We start from the raw sequence: 23,846 nt of genomic DNA, 5'->3' as shown, positions 1-23,846 counted from the left end.
AAATCCTCTAAAACTAGCTATGAAAACAGAACTGCACCAGAGAGTAAATACAACAACAAGGCCTTCTATAGTTATGTAAAGAATCTCCACAGCAATACACAGATTTGCTCTGAGCTACTGTGCAATGGTACCTCCTGTACTGAGCCGACAGATATTGCCAATATACTGGCCAACAGATTCAGTACCAACTTTACTCCTCTCTCCCCCCACAAAGGACCAATCACAATACCAGTAGATTGCTAGGCACCCAGTATTACTGCTGCACGGGTTAAAACAACACTGTCCAAGGCCAAGAATGCAGCTTCTATGGGACCTGACCATACTCATGGCTGTGTTCTACATGAACTACAGAGTGAACTGAAACCTCACCTGTGTGCCCTGTTCAATCACAGCCTCACCTCAGGCTTTGTCCCTACCAAATGGTGCACTGCTACAGTCATCCCTCTCCACAAAGGAGGAGTGACTACAGACCCTGGGAAATATCGCCCCATTAGCCTGACAAGTCTGATATGCAAAGCTATGGAATGCATCATTATGGACCTAGTAAACAAGGATAATGGGAATCTCCAAACTCTGGATCCCACACAGTTTGGTTTTGTGAAGGGTCGATCATGCTTACTCAACTTGGTCGACTTCTTTGAGTCAGTTACCAGAGCTGTGGATAAAGGCAAGGTGGTTCATACAGCCTACCTTGATCTGGCCAAGGCCTCTGATACCATTCCCCACTCAGGAATCATAGAAAAACTCACTAAGCTAGGCATCAACCCCTATATCACTAGGTGGGTTGCAAATTGGCTCACAGATAGAACCCACAGTGTGAAAGTAGCTGACCACGTCAGACTGCCGACTAGTCACTAGTGGAGTCCCACAGGGTTCGGTCCTGGGTCCTCTCCTATTTGGTATCTACTTCTCTGACATCCAGGCCAACATGAAGGGACTCTGGCTGACAAAGTTCACAGACGATTGCAAGTTGGGAGCTATTTTTAACTCCCCAAGTGATGTTGACATCCTACAGAATGGCCTTACTGAGACCAACAACTGGTGTCAGAACCATGGCCTTAAGTTTAATGCCAAAAAATGTGTCATCATCCCCTAAGGGAAAAAAACATTTCCCATGATTTACCACATCAATGGTAGTCCACTGAACACAGAAGCTGTTATAAGAGATCTGGGAACACAGGTTGACAGCAACCTCTCTTTTTATCACCACATTGCCACTGTGGTCAGAAAGTCCTTCTATGTGGCATATATCATTACTAAGGGTTTTGCATCCAGGAAGAAAGAGGTCATTGTCTCCCTCTCCTCTTCCCTCATTAGGCCAATCATCGAGTATAATGTTCCATTTGGCATATACCTCACTAGACACCTGCAACAACTGGACAGGCCACAAATGTACCTTACGAAGAGGATCTTAGGCCTTAAACACTTGTCCTATATGGACAGACTCAAAAAAACTCCAGCTATTCTCTGTCTCATATTGCCTACTTAGAGGTGAGCTCTGCTTGACTTACAAAGCCATGTCTGACCCAGCTCTGTTAGAAATGCTACATCTAAAGAAATCCCAATCCCTCCACACCACATGCTCCAGAGACCTCAACCTCATTACCACAATCAACAGAATGTACTAGAGGGATAGGTTCAGAACCCAGAGACTACCCATGCTACGGAATAGACTTCCCATACATGTCAAGCAGAGTACCTCACTGACCCTCTTCAAGAGAAATATTGATGAGTGGATGGGAAATAGAAAATTCACCCCGGGGATAACTCCAGTGGCTCTACTCGACAGAGGCACTGGGAACTAAGGTTGGGTGGCATGATGCCAGGGTAATCCTATGGCTAGGCTTGTAAAGCCCCCAGAGCCATTAGCCTAGTACACACCTATGAACCTATGAACTCTCTCAGAGAAAGACTGTGCGTGTTGTATGTTGTATTTGACATAACAAGAACATCCACCACCTGCACTTGCCTTGCTGTAAGTAAGTTTTAGGGCATAGTAATTCTTTTAGATTCCGAGAGAAATATAGTAAAGTATAGCTTAGATTTTTTTTATTTATTTGAGACTGTCTTGCAATGTTGTTTTAAATATTTCCTGTGATTTTGAACTCTGATGTAACTGATTATTTATTTAGGATCGTCTTTTATTATTTATTATTAAATATATGTATACCATTTAATTGTGGCTGGTCTGTTTAGAAATATTTAAGCTCTTAGCGTACTTGCATATTTATTTGGTGACACTGTGCAGGTCACTCTTAAATAGCCTTGCTCTTGGTCAAACTACCATTTGGATTAAGAGTAACTTTACACAGTAGGATTGGACACCCTTTATTAAGGGCCTTAAAGTAGCTGATAAGGGGTTCTGGTGACAGTGGTAACTACCTTATAGTCTGGGCAGAAGGGGGCATAGCTAGTAAACCTGTGCAAGCCTTTCTCAGGTGTGTGTGTGTGTGTGTGTGTGTGTGTGTGTGTGTGTGTGTGTGTGTGTGTGTGTGTGTGTGTGTGTGCGTGTGTGCGCGCGTATGTGTGTAAAACAAATCTCCAGGAGTGGGTGTGTCAGCTACTTGGGGAGGGACATGAAGCACTGATTGGACAGAGAGAGTATTGGAGGACTTCACTTGGAGCCCTGGCTAAGGACTCAACTCTAAAGCTGTGCCAATGTGGAGTCTTATTGGGGATCTGGAGAAAGAGGGAGAAACCAGCCCCAGACTGACTGTGATTTATGTGTGCTGTTAAGGGAAATTGCACTTTACTGTGTGTGTACTTGTCATCCTCTCAGTGTGTACATTCTCCACTGTTGTTAGTGGTGAGTATTACTGTGCCAGTGCAGGGGCGTCCCAGTTCCCCAGAATCTTTGGGGTTTTAGATGCTCTAAAGTGCAAATTAGAGCTTTGTTATGTAACTGATACGAGAGCCTGAACAAAAGTCATGAGTATGAAAAAAAATGCCTTTTTTCTTTCAAAGATAAAATAAGTTGTGCCCAAGACTTAATATTTAAAGCTGACAGAACTATAGTTACCAATAAAGTAGAAAGCAGATACCCATAAAATGAGAAGACAAATGCTTATGAGGGAACACTGTATCTTGAATAAGTGCCTGCCTTCTAACCACCCTCTTGGAAAAAAGTCACCTTCTATGTATCCGTATGGTGCTAAAAGAAGATGAAATATAAAAATAAACAGACACAATCATATTATTTTGGTACAGCCCTTTGAGGTGTGATTTTTAGAAAAATAAACAAAATAATGACCACACCTTCCCTAGCTCCCACACAAGCTATAGTGACCTTCTGTGCACACCTCTTAATATTTATTAAGTGGGAAATTAAAGAAATAATGTCTACAGGAAACCCAGCCCACACACAAACAATTGCAATCTCTGAGCACAGTCGATTTTAAGACTAAGTGGTGCCCCTACTAAACCGGAGTCAAAATCCACTTATACAGCCAGAAGTGGCCACCCTCAGGAACACTAAGTGCACAGATGTTCAGTGGCGCATTTTATGAGTTGTTGTTAGCTGTTTTTTTTGCTAGCAGTATATATGTATGTGCACACAAATATTTTCATAGATACTCACACACACACACACACACACACACACACACACACACACACACACACACACACACACACACACTCTGATACTGTATGCTTACTTACAGCTAAAGTAGAGGAAAAACAATTTATCTAAAGTTTGACTTTTGGGTGTAGATGGAAACCAGGCAACTGGTTAAAACCTTCACAGAGACAGGGAAGTCATGCAGACTTTACACAGATGGAGCTACAGTCAAGAACCGAACCAAAGAGATAAGTACTGTGAGATGGCAACTCTACCCAGTGTTCCAGTGTACCAGTGACCAGTTGCTTTCCAAAGCATCATACCCACACCACCAAAAATAGACACTTAATTTGTGCAATGCTGAATTTTGTTAATGGAGAATGAAATGAATCATGTTCAAGTTGTTGCATTTATTTAGATTGCACCCACGCCTCCCCACATACAAGCATAAGCTATAGCAATTATAATTTTTACACTGATTTCAGGAAAGACAGTAGACTGCATAACACTGCTTCTGCCATGCCAGGTTATTTGTAATTTCACAGTAATCAAAGAATATCAAGGCTTAAGTGATAGCCTTCTTAATCCTCTCTGCACTGACCACTTACATAAAAAATAAACTTTCTATGTTTTTCACTTACCTTGGAAAGAGTAGTAGGAAGATCCTTCTAAAATAATAGCTGTTCAGTGCTGCTTCCCACAGATGCTACTGCCGATCTCCTTTCTTTTCATGCTTTTTCTGAGGAGTCAAATAAAATACTGCTACTGGCAATCAGCAGCATACTGCAGGCACACAGGCAGGAGACATGGAGTCTGCATGTCTCTCTAGTAAAGAAGTCAGACTGCTAAGAAGAGCTGCTGCACCACATTCGTGTTGTCCAAACTGAACTACATAACAGTCACTTGCATAGCTTTCAGTTGTCCCTGATTTTATAGACTGTCCCTGATTTTGCTTCATGTTTGCCCTATCCCTTGTAAAATGTTTGATTTTCTGAGGATTATCATTATTGAAAAATGTCAGACATTACAGATTCATACTTATTCTTCAGGAAATGCATGTTACTACAATCACTGTATAGCTATTAACTTTATGGGTGAATTAATATAATATTAAAATTCATCCATTATTTTGAACATTTATGCCCCTTTTTTATTTTTGCTGTCACTGATTCTTCAGGAAATAAGTTGAATCCTAAGGTAATTTGTCCCTGGTTTACCACATATTTCCTTCCCTGAGCAAAATGTTTAATTTTCTGATAATTCATTCAGGATTAGTCAGTATATAATGCCAGACATTTGTGTCATACTTCATTCATGCTGTTTATAAAATGCATGCTGATGCAAAACCTGTTGTTCTGTTAACTGTCAAACTGAGATAAGTTTAATACTTAAAACCTGGCCCGATTTTTAACAATAAAGTTGAACACGATGCTCAAACTTATGCAAATATGAATTAAAAAATGCAGAAAGACAGCCTAAACCACTGTATTTATTCTTCAAATTCCATGGGATTTTTTGCACTATTTCCTTTTCCATAATCAGACCAGCCTCTCACCCAATCAGCAACAGGAGAGACAGTTGCAACCATGACAGTAGTGTTCATTTGTTTTTCATGTTGCTCTTTAGAATAGTAGAGCTGTTGATGTAAAAAAGAATGCTGCCGAACATGAGGAAACATGAAAGAGTAGAGTAAGCCATAAAAATTAGAGTGTTTAGCTGCAATACCAGAGAACCAGATAAGCATAACTCTCAACCTCTTAGAGCAAGAAATCTGGACAAAGCCATGAATAATGGGGGAGCAAAGACCCAAAAATAGGGACAATTTTTAAAGATTGTTCTTACAAACTTAGAAAGTTGATAGAATAACATGTTCTGCACTAACATGAATTTTGTAAAGAGCATTAAGTCTAAAACTCAAATTTCTGACATTATTTTCTGACTTCAGTCCTCAGTGATTTGTCAGAAAAACACGTTTTGGGGAAACAGATCAAAATTATGAGGCAAAATTGTGGACATTCTGCAAAAATCTGGAGAGTTGAGAGATATGCAGACAAGGCACCTATTTTCCAGATTATTCAAAAAAAACAACAGGCAGCAAATTTGCATCTATTGGAGCTCCTATGTTAGTCAAATCCTCTCAATGCTGTTTTGCCTTGCTTTGATACTCCACACTGTGCTGCAGTGAATAGCTTCCCACAGCTGACTGATACTTGGTAGGCAAATGAAGATTAACATATCTGTGCTGGAATCCAAATAGAAGCAAAAGGTCATTCCTTTCAAATGTACCAAGAAAAATGACCAAAAAGCAAAAGATACTTATAAACACTTATATGACGTGATATTCCACCCAAACTATACCTGTCCTTGAATGAGACAGGCAGTGTTCCTCAAGCTGGAGGCAGAGAAAAATGTAAAAGAACTGGTGTTAACAGAGCAAAAGGCAGATGAACCACAATCTTATATGATCCAAATAGATGATGGGGTCATAGTGAGACATAACTGGAGGCCTAACCAGGAACCAGGGTATTCCTGAAGTATTACAACCAGAAAGCTACATATCAGGTGCCTGAACCAGTGATGACAAGGCCAACATTAGCTAAAAGACAAACAATAAAGGGTGAAAAACGGTGTTCATTTATCAGACTGGGAGGCTGTTCCAGCTTGGGTTCCTCAAACAATGGTGTAGGGTATTACAATTTTTTTTTCTCATTTTGCTTGACATCAGACACCTACTGTGTGACTCAACACTGATATATATATATATATATATATATATATATATATATATATATATATATATATATATATATATATATATATATAAAACAAACCACTTCACTGGTAAATTAAAAACAAAATGTTAAATGAATAGCTGGATTGAATGGTATATTCAGTAAACCCAGAATTTATGTTTTAAATGGCCTTTGGCCAAAATGCAGTTATTGCAAACTATGAACTATAAAACAGTTCTGTCAACCATTTTGCCACAGACTGCTATCCAAGATGAAACTGGAAGTTCCGATCCTGAGATGAGTCATTAGAGTACCCAGAGTGCCTGGAGATCTGATGAGAGTACACCAAGTGCTATATCCAGACTGTTCCAACTAGATACCCAAGAAAAGACTATACAAACTCTAAATTTTTGTTTAACTCGTTTCCTTTTAAAAGTTATGTTCTACTGTGAGTAACCAGTCATAACAATAAAGTGCATCTACCTAGGAAATGCAAAATGTGAATCTATGTTTTTGGGTATATGAGTGACTGATTATTTTTTACTTAACATAATTAAATTAGTAGTATAAAATGTTTTCTTTAGTGGAAAATTGTGTAAGTACCACTGTAAACTGGTTCTGGTTAAATAGCACTAGTTGTAATGTCTACCCAGTTTATTGCTTTTAAGATTGTTGATTTTATGTATTAAGCATTATGCCAATACAAAAAAAAGTTGATAACAGAAAGCATATCTCTGTTCTTTGGTGGGGTGATAACAATAGATCAGTGTACAGATTTCTAATATGTATATGCATAAATCTGCTTAAACCTAGCCTCCATCTTATCTTGACAGTCACTCATACTTTAGGCTAGTGACAAGACAACTACAATCCGCCACTGGCTCAGATTTGCATATTATATGACCTTAATTAAGTAGTAGCACATTTTTCCTTACAGTTCTTTGAGTCTCCCTTATTTGACTGTACCAGTGAAGCTGCCTAGTTACCAGATAAGTGCTTACATATCTGTTAGTTTGCAACTAGGCATTACTTAGTACACAAACCAGACAGGAAGTAGTTATACACAAAGGTTAGTGATGCTACTACATTCCAGCCTTGCATGTTGGAAAACTGCAATAAATAATATATAGACACACACATACACACACATATATATATATATATATATATATATATATATATATATATATATATATATATATAAAATTTCACTGTTTGCATATAATATATTGAATGCTGATTGTTAATAAATATACATAGACAAGCATTCATAAGTAAGTGGGTTTTGCAAGGAACACTCAACAAAGGGCATCATTCCCTGTGAAGCATGGCATTCTAAAACAGCAGTGTGTTTCATTAGCATTTATCAAGGACTACCAGACTAACCAACAGGATTACTGCAGCATACAAAATCATTTAAGAACATCAAGTAAATGAGTCTGGCTACTATATGCTTTTCTCTTGCCAGGAGAACTCTACGGTTGATGAAACATCATGATCTTATTGAAACTATAAGTAATGATTGCATTATAACACAGCACATTTGGTTGTGTATTTGCAAGGAGGACATGTTTACTTAAATGACTACTAAACACCTCCCCCGATGTACCATTAAAAAGGCATAGAATGCACAAAGGAGTGATACAGGAGGATACATACTTGTCTTGAAGATCTGAGTTTCCCTTAACATTTTTTTTATTTTTATCAGTTTGATTCAGATAAGATCTTGATACAGTATATGTAGAAAGCTAAGGTCTTTTGCACCACTGCTTCCTAAAACTGTCACATTTATTTTCCATAACCCTACAAAAGTGGTTATTGCTCCATTTAATACATTATTGCTGGATGTCAGGCTTCTTTATTATGTGTCACCTAGTGTGACTGTTTTATGGTTCATAATTAATTCAAATGTATTTCCCAGCAGGAACAGCAGTTTGGTTCAGTGGGTAATTACACAATCTGAAAAAAGCTAATTAATGATCTCCAATGAATCATATGAGTAATGTGTATTAGAGTTCTAGGCCAATTATGCGTGGTGAGCAACTAATTAAAAGGTCCATTACAAGTAGTCAGTTCTGTGCTAAAAACAACAGCTGTGAAGCATTCAAGTTCACTGTAAGTTAAATTTGAAACCTCATTCATCTGCTTAGTTTTTTTTTAAATTAGAATTTATATTGCTTAACAAAAAATAGCATGTCAGGGCATACAAAAATAAGTAATTTTATTTCTGACACCCTACTTTTTCTAAGTATGACAACTATACAGGGGGATATTAAAAGAGATTGCTTTACCTATCACAAATGATGCAAAACATGAAATCACATATTAAAATGGCATAATTTACAGGAAGTCATGGTGCTTTCAGCATCAGATAGGTGTGGTGTTCCTGAAGAAAGGTAAGTATAATTTACAAATCTTGAAATGTTTAACTGAACTTTTAATAAAAATGCAAACACAGATGAAAGCTGCACTTTGATGAAGGTAAATTTATGTTGTAAAAGCAGACTGCAGGCATTGACATCAGCTCATTCAGCACACAAGAGAGATCTTGTGTTTACCTCTAATAACCCCAATCCCATCTCTAATTCCACTTCCAGTTCTATCACTTCAGTTACCAGACCCACACCTTTTTCACATTCCCAATCTGATTCCACTAACCTCTCAGACCCCTTCGTGCTCAAACCTGTCTCTGTTAGTTATATTAAAACTCTCCTCAGTAAACTCAAACCTTGTCCTCCCGCCCCTGATAACCTACCTCCCCAATTCCTTAAACTTGCTGCTAACTCTATTGCCCTTCCTATCACCATTCTAATCAACTGCTCAATCCAATAATCCACTGTCCCCTCTATTTAGAAGGAATACTTCACTATCCCACTACATAAAGGAGGTAACTCCACAGAACCATCTAACTTCTGTCCCATTGCTATTCTTTCTCCCCTCTCCAAAATTCTTGAAAAGTGTATCCATTCTCAACTGCTGTTACCTGTCCAGTCACCTACAAGCAGTTAAATGGCAAAATTCCTTCTCACCCTTTCAGCCAGTTCAGACCGATGTTCCTCAAGGTTCAACTCTTGGTCCCCTCCTTTTCAACCTCTTCACCAATGACCTACACACTTCCAGCAACCTCTCCTCTATCATACAGTGTGCAGATGATTTAACTCTGATCTCCATTTCTGACTCTATCAATAACCTCCACCATATCACCCAATCTTCATTTCACTCTGTTGAGAAGTGGCTCTCCAATAATCAACTTATCCTGAACCCCTCTAAAACTAAGCTCTTACTATTCCTACCTAAAACTCTAGCCCACCACAAATCCACCTTTCTCATATCCTCTCTAAATGTCACCATCATAACACCAGATGTACACACTAAACTCCTAGGAGTCATCATAGATGACCAGCTCAAACTAGACCTCCACATACTTCGTTCTATAAAGAAAACACACCAAAAACTGGGCATGCTATACAGAAAAAGCAAATTCCTGACCCCCAACTCAAAACTACTGCTAGCCCAATCCTATCTCCTCCACACCCTCCTCTATGGTTCCCCTCTATTTTCCAATCTACAAAAGAACCTGCTGGCAAAACTAGACCAAACCTATATCAAAATTGCTAGATTTGACACCAGCAGCCCTTTAAATGCCATCACTGCTCCGCTCTCACAAAATTACATTGGCTCGAATTCCCACACCTTCTGACCAAATGTCAGCTGATCCAAGCTTTCAGAATTCTTAATTCAAACTCTGACTGTCCATCTCTGTCCCACCTGATCTCCTGGTACACCGCTCCCTGATCCCTGCGCAGCTCTGATAAACTCTTACTACAAGTCTATAAACCCAACAAGAACATAGGTAAAATACTCTATAAACACTCCATCTCCCTTACCTGGAACAATCTTCCACTCCATATTAGAAGTCATACCTCCCTTCCTAACTTCAAACATGACCTGATTGTGTACCTCCATAACAACCCTTTATGTACCTGTTATCATCCTACTTAACCCCTCCCTCTCCACATACCCACTTCATCACTAAGTCTGATCTATAAGACCTTTTTCCTCTTTCTATAACTTACTTTATCCAACTGCTCTTCTTTCTGTCCCTCCCTCTAATTCACTAAATCCCTCCTCTCCTACTATCTTCTTTTGCACCATTCCCTCTTCTGACCTACAGCCCCTTGTGCACTCACCCCTTTCTACTTTTTATTCTCACTCTACTTTCCCTCAATTCTGAAGCCCCTGCACTTACACATTTCTTCCTCTAGCCACTAATCTAATTATACCTTGTTTCTTTTTATTATATTACCTAGAACTTTAACTTCCTTCCTGCTTACCTGATGGATTTATTATTATTGTTTCTCCTGTTACAACCTATTACTACACTTTTTGTATATATAGCTATGTACTATCCCATTGAGTACATTATGTTCTTCTTATCCATTGTATCCATAAGATTGTTTTGCTCTTTAATATTGTTAATTTGTCTCTATTTGTATGTATTTGTATGTCTGTTTGGGGCTTTTCCCCTCGGGTCTCCACTGAAAAAGGGTAAATTCTTACCCAACTGGACCAACCCAGTTAACAAATGCAAAATAAATAAATAAATAAATAAAATAAACTACATTGTATGTCTCATTGTTGATTGTGATGTTACACTGTTGAATTATATTCGTGGGGGTCAGCACCTAAAATATGTCACAGACCAACAAGTGTGTAGACATTCTCTATGCCATATGCCATATTTTACCTGTCTGCTGCAAGACTGATAAAATACATTTATATATAAACGTTTTTTTTATCTTTTTATCTTCTACTAATATAAAGTATTACCTAAGCTATGTTCATGGATGGAAATGGGTTTAAGAAGTTAAATTTGACTTTTTATTTCTTATTCTCTGTTATTCATCCATGAAAATGTGTGTGTGTGTGTGTGTGTGTGTGTGTGTGTGTGTGTGTGTGTGTGTGTGTGTGTGTGTGTGTGTGTGTGTGTGTGTATTTGTGTACATGTCTGAGACAGAGAGAAAAAGAGAGCATGAATTTGTTAGGGGTATAACCAGACATACTTATAGGTTCATAGATTCATAGGAGATTACTAGTCTAATGGCCCTAGAGCCCTTACAAGTCTAGCCATGTTAATCCCCAGTTGGCTTAATTGCCCTTGGTTAGAGGAACATCATTTGCAGAGTTAGTCTATAATCAACACTCACTTTCCCTGTCCATGAAGAGCATGGGTGCCACCCTCGGGGTGAATTTGCGGTTTCCCATCCATCTGTCTAGGTTGCATTTGAATAGGGTCAGTGAGGAGCTCTGCTTCAAATGAATTTGAAGTTCATTCCAGAGTAGCAGCAGTCTCTGGGAGATATATATTTCTCACCAGCATGTTCTGTTAATGTCGCAGGCTTGGTTAAGATCCCTAGAGTGAGTGACTCTTGTGCCATTTCACTTGCAGATGTGTAGCATTTCCATCAGGACAGAGTCAGAGACATACATCTCTGTAGGTCAGGCACGAGTCACCTCTCAGCAGCCTAGATGATACAGAGTACATTGACAGAGGTTTCAGTCTATCCACATAAGTCATTAAGTCATGGTTTGGAGGGCCTGCATTTTCTTGGTGAGAAACCTCTGTGGTCTCTCCAGCTGCTGCAGGTGTCTGGTGAGGTACATGCAGAAGGAAGCATTGTACTCCATTAATGGTTTGATTAGAATTGGATGTGATCCACTTATGAGATGGGCAACATAGAAGGCTTTCCTTACCACTGTGGAAACTTGGTGGCAGAAGTACATATTGCTGTCTCTGTGTTCCCAGATCTCGCACCATTGGCTTTGAACTTAGGGGGTGCTGTCAATACTGTAATTAGGAGTAAATTCCACTTTGCCAAAGGGGATAATAATGCACTTTTTGGCATTTTGTTTTAGACCGTGGCTTTGGCACTAGTCATTTGTCTGTGTTAGCCCCACCTGTAATATGTTAACATCACTGAGGGACTCAATGATTGCACCCAATTTGCAATCATCAGTGAACTTGGCAAAGTCTGTCTACTTTAGCCTGGAGCTAGAATTCCGAGAAATAGATTCCAAACAGTAAAGGGCCAAGCACAGATTCTCGTGGTACTCCACTGGTGGCAGGTCTACTGGTAGAAGTGGAGTCACCAACTTTGACAGTAGGTGTTCTGTCGGTGAGCCAACTGGCTACCCATCCAGTTTCGTAAGGATGAATTCTCATCTGGGAGAGTTTCTGAATGATACCAGAGTGGAGGAATGTGTCAAAAGCCTTGGCTAGGTCAAAATAGGCAGTATGTAGCATTTTACCTTCAATCCAGGGCTTTGGTGACTTTCTCAAAGAAGTCTACTAAGTTTAATAAGCAAGATCTACCATTAATGAAGTCAAACTCGGCTGGGTGTAACATTTGATGATCTACTTACTTACTTAATGTTCTATGTTTGCATCATTTTCAGGGGTTCATGTTGAAATTTTACCCAGCAGCTGTAATCCTAATAACAGTGAGACTGAATGTGCAACTTTTTAAAAATATATTATTATACTTGGGGGTGTTTTGACTTGGAGTATTCCACTTAATCTGAGCTATAATGGTCTTGGAGTTAGTATATATAAGTAGCATCTCCATATCCAAAGGTGTAAAGGTACTAACTTACGAAAGTGCTTTAATGGCATTTTAGTGATCTTTGAGATTCAAAGGGTTTCCATGATAACCACATATATGTTAATAGGTGATTACAATGCTAATGATACCAGAGGGTCTCTCTAAGCCTGGCCATGCTTCCTAAAGGGGAGAATCAAACTATAAACTTTAAGACTGTGAGGTAAACAGCTTAACCATTATGCCAACCACCCAAATTGAGATTTTTGGATATGCAGGACTTATAAACATCGATATTGTTAGATAACTTCTAGTCAGACATGCTTCAGTGTCCAATGAAACAGTCCTGAGCATCTATGGGATGCTGGCCTCATCATTTCAGAACTAAACTTGGGTCACTGTCAGTGCTGCAGCAAGTAGTACACTATCTTTGGTGCAGAAGGTTGCAGGTTCTAATCCCACACCAGGTAGAATGATAATGGCACTGCAGTGCAGCATAAGGGGGGTGCTGCAGTACTGTGTACTGTCCTTTGGTTGAGACAGCACATTGCTTGAGTTGATAGCAGCTCAGGTGGATGAAAAATATCCCATGGCACCAACTGAAAAGAAGTAGGTACCCTTTATTTATATACAAAAATAGCACTAATGTACAAAATATTTACATATTTACAAATATTTACATATGTACAAATACATAAATATAAAAATCTGTTTACGCATGTTCATAATTGGCTACATAATCATGTTAAATGTTCATCCTTATTAGACCCTCACTCCTTTTTCCATAACTACCATCTGATTTTAATTAATATTGTTGCTAAAATCCATTTACCATTAAACATAATTTCATTTATTCTCTCATTCTGCATGACCTATATAACATAAAATAACTTTTTATATATTATTTTAACAGGGTCTATATTACTATCTCGAATGATAAAAAATGTTGAACGCTCACATGAGCGAAAATGGACTAAAACGAACTTGTTTTTTTGGGGTCACGGTACAGTAAGGATTGGGATATTTGCCCTTTCCTCACTGTAGTGTGACCTCAGAGTTGGAATATATATTTAGCGGGGGTGTAGGGGGTGCAGCCCCCCACAATAGCAAGTTAGTTTTAGTCCGTTTTAGCTCATGTGAGCATTCAACATTTTTACCATTCGAGATGGTAATATAGACCCCTTTTAACATATTCTTTGCTTCTTTTCTTATACTATCCACGTTTAATGATATCCATGTTTATTTTATTCACTTCTTTTATATCTTCAAAAAATTTTCTTTACATAGTTTGCCCATAACTTTTTTTACTCTTTTACATTCCAAAAACATGTGTTCCGTAGTTTCTTCTTCTTGACAATATAAACATATTCTATCACTTTTCTTTTTATATGGCATATTTCATTTTACTGGCAATTTATCTATTACCAGTCTCCACAAAAAAATTGTGGCATTCAGCTTTCTGATTACACCATTTGTGTCTTATTTTTTATAGCTTTACTTTTTTCATCTGTTAGAATTTCCCATGGTTTTAAATAGTAATGTTTTATTATTACATTCCATACAATACTTTTTTATCTTTTTCTATATCATCAATTTTTATTTTCTGCAAACATATTTTTTTCTTGATAACATTTTATTTCTTCATTTATACACAATTTTCCTCGCTTACTCTTTTTGCCATACCCCAAAATGTATCATACTTATATTTATACAGTTTTTCTACTAATCTCTAATCTTTTTCATTTATGCACTTTAACACTTTGTGCAAATTTAATAATGCAGTGTATACTCAGTTAATTAACCCTAAATCTCCTTCTTCTTTATTTACATCCTCTTTCTACTGGGTTTAATCTACTACCCCTTATAAATATATATATATATATATATATATATATATATATATATATATATATATATATATCTGCAATAATTCCTTTTCAAATATGGTTGACAACATAAAAACATTTGTTCAGTATGCTATTGTTCCCATGAATGATGAGTTTATCAAATAATCATTTTTTTCTGAATGATAATTTATATGTTCTCCATAAAAGACATGTTTGCTTTATTTCTTCTGTTGTCCCCCCCCTCCACTTGGATTTGACTTACATCTTTATTCCCAAATTTGCTACCTAACACAGAAATTTCAACCATTGTAAAATATATACCCCTGATGTTTACTGCATCACCTAAACCTTTACTTTTCTCTTTATTTAAAGCCATCTGTAGCATCCCTAAACACTAATTTGTGCAAATTATTACTTCTTTTATTTATTTATTTTTTTGCAATTATTATGCCATCTACATATGTTAACATTACTGGAATTCTTAACCCTTCAGGAGTTATATACCCTACCTCCTTCATTTTGTAATTTATTTCACACACTATCACATTCATAATTACTGCAAAGAGTATACAATGCATTGGACATCCCTATCTTGCACCACTCTTCAAATGTACCACTTGGTTTAACCTGTTATTTAAAAGTATTTTTACTTTATTATTATTACATGCTCATACATAATTTCCTAACTTATTCATTTATATTATATTCTTTCATTATTACCCACATAATTACATGTCCAATTGTGTTAAATGCCTTATTAAGGTCTCATATCAAGATTTTTGCTTCTTCTTTTCTGTTTATAATATCATCCACAATTTCTCTAACTATCATTAATAATTCTTGACAACTGTTCCTCTTTATACTATATACTATATATGTTATCTTCCATAATATTTTCTATTTTAGTTTCAAATCTCATTTGTATCATTTTCATAAAGATCTCATTATCATTATTATTCAATACTACTGGTCTCCAGTTTTTTTTTTTTAATTCTCTTCTATCTTTCTTCTTCCATATGAATTTATGTATTCCGCTACATAATTCTTTGTACATAAAACCTTCATTTAGCCATTCATTCAAAATCTTTAAAAATATATATTTTTTGTCAATCCCTTAAATTTTTATACATTTCATATCCTATTCCATCTGGTCCTGCAGCCGAATCTATATTTACTTGTCCTAATACTTTATCTAGCTTATTTAAAGAAATCTCCTTTTCCAGCTCCTTATTCTCTTTTTTTCTGTTATCCTTTTTACTTGCCACATTTTTTAACTACCTACTTTTTTCTTTAAGCATTTCTTGTACATATTGTACTACACTATTCATAATCTTTTCCTGAGTTCTTTCTATTTCTCCTTCTAATTTTTTTATTTCTCTCATTGCTCTACCATCTTCCTTTACTAGTCTGCTTAAGTGACTCGATACTTCTCTTTTTCCTTGTAAAAATATCTTTGCTTATAGAACAGTTCTTATATTTTTTCTTGATTTCGTTCATATAATTATTTTTCTTTGTCAAAGTACTTTTTATAATTATGTTCTAAATCTTCCAAGGTATCATTATATTTTTTTATATTTTTCATTCTCTATTTTTCTCACATATTGCAACTATAAAAAAAATGTGTGCATGTTTCCTTAAATATCACCCACCTATCAGACCAATTTTCATAAAATCTTCTCATAATATGACATTGCCATAACTGTATTACTAATCTCTTTCCTTCTTCATTCCATGATTTATCATTTATACTTTTTATTCCTTTGTCTATTTTTATATATTCCTTGCTTTTTTTATCTCTAGCCATATTGCAAGATGATCAGGAAATCCTGTTTCAACTACTTCTCCTTCTCCTATAACTAAACCTTCTGATACTATAAAATAATCTATTTCAGTTCTATACATACCCATTTTGTAATTCCACAACTTTTTGTCCCAAAGTTTTAACTTACTACATCTTATAACTTCTAATGTTTTTCTTATATCATTTCCTTTCTTTTATGCTGGCGTGTTAAATCATAATCAAAGTCTCTTGTTATTATAATTTTCATAGGCATCACTGCATAGTCTAAAATCTGAAGAAATAACCTTTCCCTTTCTTTACAGTTGATATAAGCATACACTGTTATAATTCTATAGACTTGTTCTTTCCATTTTAAATCTATAATGGTTAATCTTCCCATTTTTGCTAAATTACAGATTATATCTTTACTGTATTTGTACAGAATATGGCTATTCCAGAACATCTCTCATTTCCCAAATTCCAGATTATTTTCCTCCCAACAGTTTCTCTATTTGTAATCTTTTTTATTTGTTACAAATATTGTGCCTTCTAATATAATTACATCTACTTCACATGTATTACACTACTCCAAAATTCCTATTCTTCTTGCTATATTTTTAATACTATTCACATTTACAGAAAACACTCTAAAACTTTCATTTTCTCTTTTCCTTCGATTCATAGTATCATAAATTAATAACTAATTACTGGGCTAGCTTTCTTAATAGGCCATTCTAAACCTAACCAATATCCTTCCTAAACATGAGAATCAAACACTGTACCTATTGTCTGTGAGTCAAACACCTTAACCATTATATTAAACCCCAATCTTTAGGTGCATACATTCTTTTTTTTTTCTTTTGTACTTATTCCTTTAAATTTTCTTTTTCTGTTTTCATCCTTTTACCAATAAAATTATTTTTTCCCTTTTACTACCTCCCAGTTTGCCTTCATCATGTATTTCAGAAACTGCTTTTATGTCATATTTATTATTTTTTTCTTGTCCAATTTTTCTTCTATTTCTACTACTTCTAAAATGTCTTCTCTCCCTTCATTTTCTTTTCTTTCTTTTTCCTTTTCCTTGCTGTTATTTTAATTTTTGCAATTCATCCATAACTGTCCAATTCTGTTACATTTATAGCATTTCAATTCATGTTTTTTGCATAATGTCCCATTTTCCCACAAATATAACATTTTTTGTCATGGTTACTTACCAAATGTCTTTCTTTTCCACAAAAAAAATGTTTTGAGTTGTCCCCAGTATTTTACAACACCCCTATTCCCTGCCACATTTATCATGTTTGATATATGTATAATTCTTTCTTTTTCTATTTTTAACAAATTACAGCCCCAGCCACCAGTCCATAATCCCCAATGTCAGAAACATTTGTAATATCTAGTGCTTCTTTACATAAAGCTTTCAAATGCCTTTTCAAAATCTCCCTTTCTACCTCTGTTCGAAATTGCACATGAATCTTCTTTTTTGTTTTCCTGTTAAATGCTTTTATCACATAAATATTCCATGGGTAATAGTCTTTATTTTTTTCATATTCTCCAAGAAAATTTTACATTGAAAATTAACACTCTTACTTCCTATGCTTTCATACCCGCAGTGGTGGTGCTGCGGTAGCATTGTCGCCTCACAGTAAGACGCTGTCCGGTTCGATTCTCAGCTAGAGCGTCTTCTGCGTGGAGACATGTGTGAATGGGCATACATTTTTTGAAGGTGGTGCGTCAGGGCTGGTAACTCAACATGTAAAAATCAACTACCAATCATTAGCGGACCGGAGTTCCGCTGTGGCAACCCCTAACCGGGAAAAGCCAAAAGACACAACAACAACAACTTCCTATGCTTTCATACACAAAGGAGGTTATACACATTATCCCACACTTCCTACCTCTCCATTTCTTTGTCTTCTTTTCTTTGAATCCTTACCATGTACTTCTGTTTTTCACTTTCTTCTGCCTTCTTTTCTGCTACTCTACTTTTGACTTTATTTACTTTCTCTGCATATGGTTTCTTTTCCAACTTACCACTATTCTTGAGGATTGCCTCTGCATCCTCCTTTTGTAATTTGTCCATAATGTCATCCCCAGGAAACATCTCTTTCATTTTTTGCCCCACTTTGTACCACCATTTCTTTAAGTAAATCATCCCACAATCCTCCTGATTGGAGGGTTGCAATTATATAGCCATCATTTGCTAAGTCATATCCATCAAATACGTTTCTTTGAATCATTTCCTCTTAATCCTGCACGCATTCTTTGCTCTGAATATTTAGTTAATCCTTCATTTCTTTCACTGCTCCATCATCTCATTCTCTCTGTCTCCTGTCTCCCTGTTTCCTCAGACCATCTCTGCACCTGGAATAGAAACAAAAAGTGCTCCTCCAAAATGGTTCCCACTCACAACAATGAATAGTAGGGGAAATTCCCTGATGCCCTCCCAAAATTTCTCATAATATTACAAATACTACTTCAGGTCTCCCATGAAAAGAAGCTAATAGCCTAGTGGAACTAGCCTAGTCAACAAAATGATAAATAAATAAACTTATTTCTACAACAAAGACTTCAGTACAATGTACTTATAAATTGAAAATACTCCTTTTCAATAACTTTTCACTGGTTTTGAGAGGGAAAAGCTGAAATGATGTGTACATTTCTGAAGTATGTTGTATTGCTTTTAAGAGATCTGTATACACATTGCTAGTGTTAGGCAGCAATAGTTTTTACCATTGGCCTGCTGGATATATAGGGATGTGATACATTGTCTGGTAATGCAATTCCTGGTCAGTTCTCAGTTCTGTGTGAACTTATAGGTTAAAGTACTGATGCTGCCTCTAGTTCACAGCTTCTTCTGTGCTTCTGTGAGCTTACAGTTCCCATGATGCAATAAGAGAAGCAACGTTATTTATGTCAGGTGCCAGGCAAGGGTAATATTATTTATGCTACCTTCCATTTAGCTATATAAGAAGATAACAACTATCTTTTGGGTGACAAAGAATTGAAAGAAAGTACCTCAAATATAAAAGCAATAGCCACAATCTTAAAATGATCTATCTGTGTTTGACTGACGTCTGGTTGTTAAACTTGTGCCAAAAGCTAAGTTCTTAAATTAAAATGTCTAATGTGGGAGGTGTGAATGGATGGAAGGCGAGAATACACTTATGCTGAGTATGATGGAAACACATTAAAACAGTCACTGAGCTGTTCCATTTCATCTGAGGAGAACAGCAGGTCCACAGTCCTGTTGAATTTCATCACTTATAGAGAAAGCAATCAATGTAGTGCTTACGTAAAATAAATCATTGTCAGAGGAAAATGTTTAAGGAGTCAGTTTGGAGACTGCTATTCTAGAATACATTAAATATACAGGAAAATCATTATGCTTGAGAAAAATCATTGCTATGATGACCGTGATGTCATCTCTGATTACTGCAATGCCCTGTACAAAAGAACAGAGGTAATGAATCTTGTATTTCTTTCCTACTAAAGAACTCAGTACAGAGATCCAAGGAGACTGAAACAATGTCTTAACAGCTTATCAGTGAAGGCACTTGACAGTGTACTCTTGCAGACTTTAAACACAGATGGCAACATAAGACTCTCTATCTGTCCAAACTGCTTGAAGACATTAGTGAAAATTATGAGTTGCTGCTATTCTTCAGTCTTTAAAAAACGTTTGTGGTTTCTGATGAATCCACTACCTGTATTAGATCAAAAAATTACAAAAGAGGTCCCAATGTGAATGCCATTGCAAATGATTGAATGCTCTTATTAACATGTTGAAAGGGAGAAATATTTTGAGGTTGAAAATGATAGAAAATGATTACCTGCAATGACAACTAGATGTAGGAAACTTGGTGCATTACAATATTACTCCCAGGATTTGTACAGCAGTCCGGTATTTACTTTGGTTTAAGGAATCACTTCTTCAGTTTTGAATATTAACAGTGTCTACTTCAGTTACAAACTAAAAGAGCAAAAAATAATGATTTTTGTTTATCTTCCATTGGAAAGGCCTCTCTAAGCTACCTCCTCAAAAACAACCAGCCAATTGCAGGCACGACATTATGGCTGACTGTCATTTTGTTCAATTCATATGTGTTCGATCACAGTTCTTTCATCATAATAGCACACAGCTGCTCATTTGCTGCTGCTTGATTCCACATATGATTATATTATGTTATCATGATTTTAAAATGTCTAAACTTGAAGCTTCCCAGAAAAAGAGCAAGGCACGTTTTTCACTGACGATCAATGATCAGTCTTTCTCTTGGATACAGTAAACATGAAGTGAGAATAATAAAGTAAAAACAATAATTTGCCATTTGCTCATTAGTTTAGCTCAAGAAAACATATTAGGAGTGTTTTTGTACTTGAAGTCAGATTCAAGCAAAAGATGTAGGATGAGTGTAATGCAAACATAGATAATTTTAGGACAGGAAATGGAACTCATGATAGCATCTATGCATAGTATTAATAAAATGGAGGATTGACACCATATGAATTATACTTTAGGTAATTCTCATGACTGTAAAGAATTACTCTAGTTACCCAAATTTCATCTTACATCCCAGTGCTCAGACAAAAACATGGCAAAACAAGATCTTTTGAGAATCAGTATACTTACCCTGCTAACAAATGATAAAAAACATAGGAAAGAATGCCTGGCTAATGAGGGTCAGACAATGCCATCTGATTGGTGATACAGGAAAAGCATTCACTACTTTGTGATGATAATTTTTACCAGTATGTGTATGTTATCCTTACCTTTGAGCTTGATGTTTTCAATGTGTGATCGACTTGGAAACAAGAAGTGTGTGTGTGGAGAAGGGGGGGCATATAGCCTAGGAAACTACACACAGTAATTATATATTGCACATGCCATTGCTGTCACCTATTGTCTGGGAGCACAAAGGATTAAGGCTGTGAACTGCTAACAGGTTTCATGCTGTAGTCTAGCAATATGTTTCTTTTACCCTCCATTTTCCTTCTTTCTAACTGAGCAAATCACTTAATCAATGACACTGGATCACCCAGAAAAGTGATTTGAGCCTAGTGTGTTTATCCAATTAGAAATTAATAAATAAAATATAAATACATTGACAGATTTCTTCTGATTCCTAAACATCTGAAAATTCTGTTTCTTCTCAAAAGATATAAAAAGCTGGGCTAAGCTGTCACTGTCATATGAGGGATCTGGTTGTAATAGTGTGCCTTCAAATAACTGGGGAACTATTTGAATGGAATTTACGTAATGTTCTAATTTACATTCTGCAAACATTTGATTTGTAGCATATTTTCAGTTATGATATTTACATTAACATCTTATTTACATACTGCAAACATTTGATTTCTAGCACCTTCTCTGTTAGATATTTTTCTTTCATTCTGATGAAAAATTGTTAGAACAAAATGTTCTTTTTTTAAACAAACTGGATCATTTATCTGGTTTTATCATTTACCATGTGGTATGCAGTTTGTGACACAGAAGAAAATATTCTTATGTAATTCACTTTTATTCTTTACTGCTTAAATGCAGGGAGGAATTTAATAAAGCTGCATGGTCTTTTTATTGTGTAGGCATCATGTCACACTACTTATATGAAAGTAAGCAGGTTTGGGATTTAGTAAACACAGCTGGGTATCGCAGACGTACGTGCCAACAAAGAAGTATCCGTGGCATGCAAATCACCTCATAAGCAGTTGAATTTCATGAAAATGAAAGAGGTAGAGAGATCCAACAAGCAGGTAGGCAGCTTGGTAGACCCCGTTTCGGTGTCTGTAGTGTACATGGAAAAATTCCATATTCAGGATTTTAGACAGACAACATGGGATATAAAAACATAGGTAGATGGACAGAAATTGCATAGCACATACAGATATGAGTAAAACTATCCACAGCGTGTCCAAAAATGTAAAGAAAATAAGTTAATTTTTTTTTAATGATCTGGGTATGTTTGCACAGTGCATCACAGTGCGCAAACATGCTTTTATGAAAAAAAAAAGTGGAAAAAACATATTTAATACTATGTGACAGAAATGTATTATAGGACCCTGAGTGGAGTATCTTCAATGGTGGAATGGTGCTGTTGCTAACAAGGTAGGGCCTGAAACTGTGTACTTTCCAGACTGCGTGCACGGATGCCTATGCAAATGAGCTGGGGTTACTGAATAGCACAAATGGGTATCAGTGTCCGTATATCCCTTCTGTGTAGGCACAGAACCATATTGGTGTCCACAGAAAAGGTGGCTAAGATCAAAATGGGTGTATCTGAGGACTTGTAAGCTCATTGGAGCTCAGCTGCACCTGCTTACACTGTGTACTGCTGTACTCAGAAGGAGGGTGTGTACACTGGCTGCTAAACTTTAGTTACCTTCAGGGCATGTGTTTCTGTGTGCTTGTGCGGCGCACCACCATGCTGAGCATGACCTTTCAGGAGGGTGTGTACAGTGACTGCTGAGCTTTGTTTACCTTTGCTGCCGGCCTTTCCACGTGTTTGCATGGTGCGCCTCTGTGCTGAATGTATCTAAAAACCAATGATATATTAATTACTGATGACCCCTGTTTCACTTAAACTAGGGCCATTAAATCTTCTTAATGATGTACTTAGCAGATGGAATGCATCATAGGTAGCCAATCACACAGCCTGTACCTATAGCAGAGCACAATAAAGGTTGCATACACCCTACAATCTGATTTCTCCCCCATACTCTGCACCAGTGGAGTACAGACTTGGGAATTTTAACTGAAAGAATGCTAGGGGCTGCTGCAGGTCTGGTACATCTGTATGTGCTAGATGCTGAGGTCAGTGATGCTGCTGCTGCTGCTATCAATCAGCCTAAACTGAGAAGGAGAAGAGTGTTCAGGCCCAGGGTAATCTTCTAGGAGCTACATGAGCTGGAGATTGTACAGAGCTACAGAGTGGATAGGGACATACTACAAGAACTCACTGAGCACTGCTGCCCTCAACTCTGACTCAAAATCAACAGAGGGGAACCCATCCCAGTGGACACAAAGGTATGTGTAGCTCTTAGGATATTAGCCACAGGTACTTTCCAAAGACCAACTGGGGACATGATGGGGGTCTCGCAGGCATCAGCATCCAGGGTACTCCACCAGTTCTTGGATGCCATGCTACCACATGCCAGTGATCAATATCATTTCTCCTTACCCCTGAGGTGAGGTCCAGTGATATGCAACACTTCTACCATGTAAAAAACTACCCTGAGGTACTGGGTGCCATAGATTGCACTCATGTACACGTCAAGGCACCACCCAATGAGGAGGGTAGAATCTATGTCAACTGCAAGGGTTATCACTCC

This window comes from Protopterus annectens, chromosome 2.part1, assembly GCF_019279795.1.
Source record: "Protopterus annectens isolate FY-2018-M chromosome 2.part1, PAN1.0, whole genome shotgun sequence".
Classification (NCBI taxonomy): Eukaryota; Metazoa; Chordata; order Ceratodontiformes; family Protopteridae; genus Protopterus; species Protopterus annectens.
This window is presented reverse-complemented; position numbering follows the sequence as displayed.